The sequence below is a fragment of the Bidens hawaiensis genome, unplaced genomic scaffold (assembly GCF_021521415.1).
Source record: "Bidens hawaiensis isolate Kalapana, Puna unplaced genomic scaffold, B.hawaiensis_p1.1 tig00034598_1, whole genome shotgun sequence".
In the NCBI taxonomy this organism is placed as follows: Eukaryota; Viridiplantae; Streptophyta; class Magnoliopsida; order Asterales; family Asteraceae; genus Bidens; species Bidens hawaiensis.
The window spans coordinates 77,613-84,076 of record NW_027505330.1 but is presented as its reverse complement, the minus strand read 5'-3'; the positions used below and the strand labels follow the sequence as shown (position 1 = coordinate 84,076).

At 33.7% G+C, this 6,464-nt stretch overlaps 1 pseudogene; it reads left to right on the top strand.

Moving 5' to 3' along the window:
• Nucleotides 1–496: 496 nt before the first annotated feature.
• Nucleotides 497–3,054, top strand: LOC143612465 (wall-associated receptor kinase 2-like; annotated as a pseudogene).
• Nucleotides 3,055–6,464: the final 3,410 nt, after the last annotated feature.

Here is a 6,464-nt window from a genome sequence, read left to right as displayed (position 1 = left end):
CCAAGCGGTGTTAAAAAATATATTAAACTTAAAAAAATGGAAGAAGTCAAAAAAGGAAAATTGTAAAAGTCGGTTCAACTTATTTGTTTTGGATGCACACGTATGTTATTTCAAAGACAATGACGTTTAGCTCTAACCTTGATTTTCTTCCTAAATGACCATTAAATATATGCTTGAAGACACGTTAGCATAAATGACAACAACCATCACTATCATATGTCTGAATTTGAGATTTTTCTAACCCATCTTAAGGTTGAATGGTATCATTTACTGAATCAAAATACTGGTTTTTTATTATTTTATCCATCCATCTGTCCGCTTTATTTCTTTTCTCACCAAAATAAATTGTACAAAGACAAAGTGTTCCAATGACCTTCAACCCTTGACTAGTGGATAAATTGAAAAATGACCAAGTCTTCATGGCAGGTATATATATATATATATATATATATATATATATATATATATATATATATATATATATATATATATATACATGCATAATTAATATGTGTAGGATGCTAAATACACACATCCCCAATTAAATACCCAAAACACAAACTAACAACACACAGAAATCAGCTATGCATTTAAAAACACTACTAGCAGTTACAGCAATTGTAGCTTTGGGGACAGCAAGTGCTCAAGATAGACCAGCTTGTGAAAGTTCTTGTGGCAATGTGAATATTACTTTCCCATTTGGTTCGGGTGAGGGATGCTACTACAGTTCTGATTTCCTCGTAACTTGTAACCGGTCATCCGGAGAACCAATACCATTCTTTGGACAAAGCAGAAACAATATTGTTATTTCAAATATGTCGACGGAGAAGAGTGAGGTGGAGATTATGATGTTTGTAGGCCGTGATTGCTACAATAGTTCTGGCCGAGTCGGAAGAAACCAACCATTTTTTTGGTTGAGGGATTTCCGCATCTCTAACAAGAACAAATTTGTTGCCATCGGGTGTGACACATATGCATATTTCAGAGGAAGAAGAGGGAATGAGATAGATGGTACAGGATGCATTTCTACATGTGGTAGAAACAGCCTGCTTACCAACGGATCTTGCTCGGGAGTTGGGTGCTGTGAAGTAGCGGTGCCAGAAGGACTTAAATCTTTTAATATGACTCTTCGTAGCTTTAACAACCATACAAATATATCGGACTTCAATCCTTTTAGCTATGGATTTTTTGTTGAAGAAGGGAAGTTTAGTTTTTCTACAACTAACCTGCTTGATTTTGATAGTGTAAACAAGATGCCAATGTTACTTGATTGGGCAATTGGAGACTTGACTTGTGACGAAGCGAAGAAGACAGATAACTTTTTATGCACGGGATTCAGAGAATGTGATCAAGGTTATCGAGGTTCCGGATATCGTTGTCGTTGCCTTGAAGGTTATGAAGGCAACCCTTATGTTGCAGGTGATTGCAAGAGTAAGTTTTAATTTCACATTTTTGTATGCCTTTTATTCTAATATATTTTCATCTTAATCAAATGATTGACACTTGGTTATTCTATAGATATTAATGAATGTGAACAAGGAAGTCATGATTGCGAACTTGATGATCAGTGCGTTGATACCGAAGGAAACTATACGTGTACTTGTCGAAAAGGTTACTCTGGAGATGGTAGAAAAAATGGAAGAGGCTGCATTGCTGATCAATCTACAATTATAAAATTAGTTGTAGGTAAATAATCACAAAATTTGTATTCAGTTTATATCTTAAGCTAATCTAATAAATCAAATCAGCATCTATCGATCCGTGCTTATGTTAGCTTTTGCCGTTGCAGGTATCACAAGTTCTGCTATATTTCTCCTTATATTAGTCACCTGGTTGTATTTGGTGCTCAAGAGGCGAAAGCTTATTATGCTGAGAGAAAAATTCTTCAAACAAAACGGTGGATTAATGTTGCAGCAACGACTTTCTGGAGATGGGGGTTCTCATGATCAAGCTAGAGTCTTAACGGTAGAGGAGCTAAAGAAGGCAACTAATAACTATGATGAAAGCAGGATTATCAGTAAGGGCGGTTCTGGAACCGTTTACAAAGGAGTTCTTTCTGATAATAGAATAGTTGCCATAAAGAAGTCAAAAGTAGCCGATCAAACACAAGATCAAATAGAACAATTTATCAACGAAGTGGTTATCCTGTCCCAAATAAATCATAGGAATGTCGTGAAGCTGATTGGATGTTGACTGGAAACAGAAATCCCGTTATTGGTTTACGAGTTCATTCCAAATGGCACTCTCTCTGATCATATTCACAATAAAGGCAAGTCATCAACTATCACATGGGATATCCGACTTAGAATAGCAACGGAGACAGCTGAAGCACTTTCGTACTTACATTCTGCAGCATCTGTTCCAATAATCCATCGCGATGTCAAGCCAATGAATATCCTTTTGGATGATAACTATGTAGCAAAAGTAGCTGATTTTGGAGCATCTAGGCTAATTCCTATCGATCAGATTGAGTTGGCACTGTAGTGCAAGGAACATTAGGCTACTTAGATCCATAGTATTTGCAAACAAATCAACTCACAGATAAGAGTGACGTATATAGTTTTGGGGTGGTACTAGTGGAACTTTTAACTGGAAAAAAGGCTCTTAGCTTTGATAGGCCAGAAGAACAAAGGAATCTAGCTATCTATTTTCTAGATTATCTAAAAGAGGGGAGGCTCTTCCAAGTTCTTGATGAACGCTTGCAACTAAATGATGTTCCCAGCAACATCATCCAAGTTTCAAGGCTGGCAGAGAGATGCTTACGCCTTAAAGGTGATGAAAGGCCAACCATGAAGGAAGTAGCAATCGAGCTCCAAGGTATTATAGCTTCGACCTCACAAAAACACCCATGGGTACGGAGTAGTTCAAATGAAGATGAGAGTGAGTATTTGCTTAAAGATCAAATCAACGACTATGAACGTACAAATGGTGGCAATGTAAGCCCCCATAACATGAACAACCATTGAATGTTACCCATTGCTAGTGGCTGGCGAAGGTAGAGATTTGTGTCTACAAAACTTGGAATAGGCTCGATCTTGCATAGATGGGAACTTTTCTAAATAGGTTACTTTTTAAATGAATATGCACAATTAGAGATTTTTTTCCTGTAGAAATGATGTATTTGGGTTTGTAGGTTTCTTGTTTTTGATATAATCCCGAATAGCTTTCTAAATCGTGGATAGATCACTTTCATATTAATTTATTTCTCTTATACTAGAAACCAATAATAAGATAAGGCAAATAATTTCTATCATAAAAATGTGAAATTCTTTTCTACGAAAAATTCTAAGTAGGAATGGAATGATCAGAAACTAGATTAAATGAATTTTTATGTAGGTGTCTAGCCAACATACAACATACTGACTTGGCAGTTGGGGTAACCCAAAGCCTATTTAGTATCAAACACAGTAGCAGGGCCGGCCCATGGGCCAGCCAAGTCAGGTCGTTGCCTTGGGCCTCCAATTTTGTTAGGCCTCCAATTCTTATATCTGTATGTAATATATATGTTAAAAATGGGCCACAAACTTAAATAAAAGCCCAATTTCTTTCTATTGTTAAAATGGGCCACACACTAAATGAAAGTCAAGGCCCAAAACTTTCTATTATGTTACGTGAACCTTGAAAGGGTTAAAAAAAAAGAAAAAACAACAACAAAAGGATGGACGACAGATCAGAAGCTAGGGCTGCAAGAAACTGAAGCGACCGGTAAATTACAAGTTCCAAGCCTCCAACGTTCATATTTCATCATTGTGTCTATTGTGTTATTGAATATTAAAGATGAAAAATTCTCCATATTCTATCTACCCCAAATTGATTGTAAGATCTATTTTGAGCACTTGAATTTGAAATTTACTAATTCTAAGGCTTGATTTTGATTCTTAAAATCTGAAATCATAAAAATGGAAGCCCTAATTCGAAGGTGTGATTTGAAGCCGGAAGCCCCAATTCCTAATTTGATTTATTTGGTGCCAAGGCTGAAGGCTTGACTACAAATTCTACTGAACTGATTTTGAAGCCTAAAAGGTACGCAACAGCCTACTAATTTCTATTTTGAATTCGTTTATAAATTGTGCATAGTTCATTAGTTCCTGATTTTTGCTACTTAGACCTTCTGTGAATTTTATGCTATTTGTTGATACTTAGAATTTTAGATTATTTACATTAGATACTTAGATTTTTTTAAAATGTCAAACAGAATTCGAAAGTTTGAATCGGGTCATTCTAAAAGGTTAAAGAAACAGAAAATAGAAGCTGAAAAGAAATCACTTAAAGATTCTTTGCTAAAATATGTAACCATTAAAGATAAAAATAATGAACATGTAAATGGTGATGAACCTTCAAATGGTAATGCAGATAATATAAATAGTGATGAGCCTCTCAATGTAGAAGAAGATCAGCCTCATAACACTGAATCCATAAACATTGATGAAAATAATAATATTGATGAAAAACCTATAAATGATGATGAAAATAATAACGTTGAACCTATAAATTTCGATGATCCAAGTCAATGGACTAATATTAATACAAAGCTAAGAGATTTACTTGTAGAAGAAGGACCATTAAAAGTTTATGATTATGATTTTCCAAAAGATGAACTCTCTAGAAACTTTAATCCTTTTTTTTATATGCAAATGATGGCAAATGGGGAAACATATGAAATAAAATGGTTGCTTTACTTAAAATAGTTAGATAGAGTGTTTTGTTTTTGTTCTAAGTTATTTGATGTAAATTTGTGTAAAGTAAGTTAGCAAAAAACAGTAGTAAAGGTTGGAAAAATATGAGTGCTAAACTAAAGTTACATGAATCAAGTAAAGAACATATAATGATCAATATGAGCACATGGTTTGGGTTAGAAACAAGATTGGCGAAAAATAAAACAATTGATAAAATAACTCAAGATCAAATAAATAAAGATAAGGAACATTGGAGAAACGTGCTAATAAGAATTTTCGTCGTTGTAAAAACTTTTGGTAAGAAGAATATATCATTTCGTGGGACAAATGAAAAACTTTATGAAGAAAACAATGGTAACTTTTTAAGTATTATTGAGATGATTGCGGAATTTGATTTAATAATGCAAGAACATTTACGACGGATAACTAATAATGAAATTCATAGTCATTATCTGGACACAATACGCAAAACGAACTAATTGATTTATTATCAAATGAAATAAAAACTAAAATTGTTAAAAAGTTAAAGAAGCTAAATATTTTTCAATTATACTTGATTGTACTCCCGACATAAGTCATAAAGAACAAATGTCCGTTATTTTACGACGTTTATATATTTCGTCAACTCCGATACAAATTAAATAATACTTTCTAGGGTTTTTAATAGTAGTTGATACAACCGGTAAAGGTCTTTTTATGCTATTATTGAAGGAATTGATAAAGTAGGACTTGATGTGAATGACATTAGAGGTCAAGGTTATGACAATGGATCAAATATGAAAGGTAAACATCAAGGAGTGCAAAAACGTTTCTTAGATATTAATCCTAGAGCATTTTATACACCATGTGGTTCTCATAGTTTGAATTTAGAAATTTCTGATATGGCTAACTCATGTACTAAAGCTGAAGAGTTTTTTGGTTCAATACAACGTGTTTATTGTATGTTTGCGTCAACCCCTAAAAGATGGAAAATTTTGCAAGATAATATACCAAATTTAACTCTTAAACAATTATCACAAACACCTTGGGAAAGACGATTAGAAAGTGTTAAAGCAATTAGGTTTCAAGCTCCACAACTAAGAGAAGCAATATTGGAAGTATATGATGGTAGCGATCCTAAAAGTAAAAGTGAAGCTAAATCGTTAATTGAAAGTGAGTTTGAAAGTTTTGAATTTTTTTTAGCAATGGTTATTTGGTATGATGTTTTGCATGCTACTAATATAGTTAGTAAAAACTTACAAGCGAAAGACATGTGTGTTGATGATGCTATTAAACAACTAGATGGACTTATTTGTTATTTTGAAGAGATGAAGGGTTTGAAAATGCTAAGATTGAAGCTGAGAAAATTGCCTTAGATATTGTTATTGAACCTATTTTTCGTGAGAAACGCATTATTCGTAGAAATAAAAAATTTGATGAAAATGTTGATAATGAAACTTTGAAAACTCCTATTGAACGTTTTATGTCACACCCCGACCAAAGGCGGCGGAATATGCCTGGGTGCAACCGATTGCCCAAAAACACAAGACACTATTTAAAGTGACAATATTTATTTAACTCATTTTATTTCAACAAATCAATAAACAACACATCTCGTTCACGCAAACAAGGTTGAATACAAGTAGCAATTATATTGTTCGTTTTACTAATATCCTAATAGTCTTGGTAACGCTTTCATCAAGTCCTCGAGTCAACAAAAGTCAAACCTGTAACATTTCATGAAATAAAGTTTGTCAACACAAAGGTTGGTGAACAATTCATAAGTTTGAGCATATAAGTATATAGTAA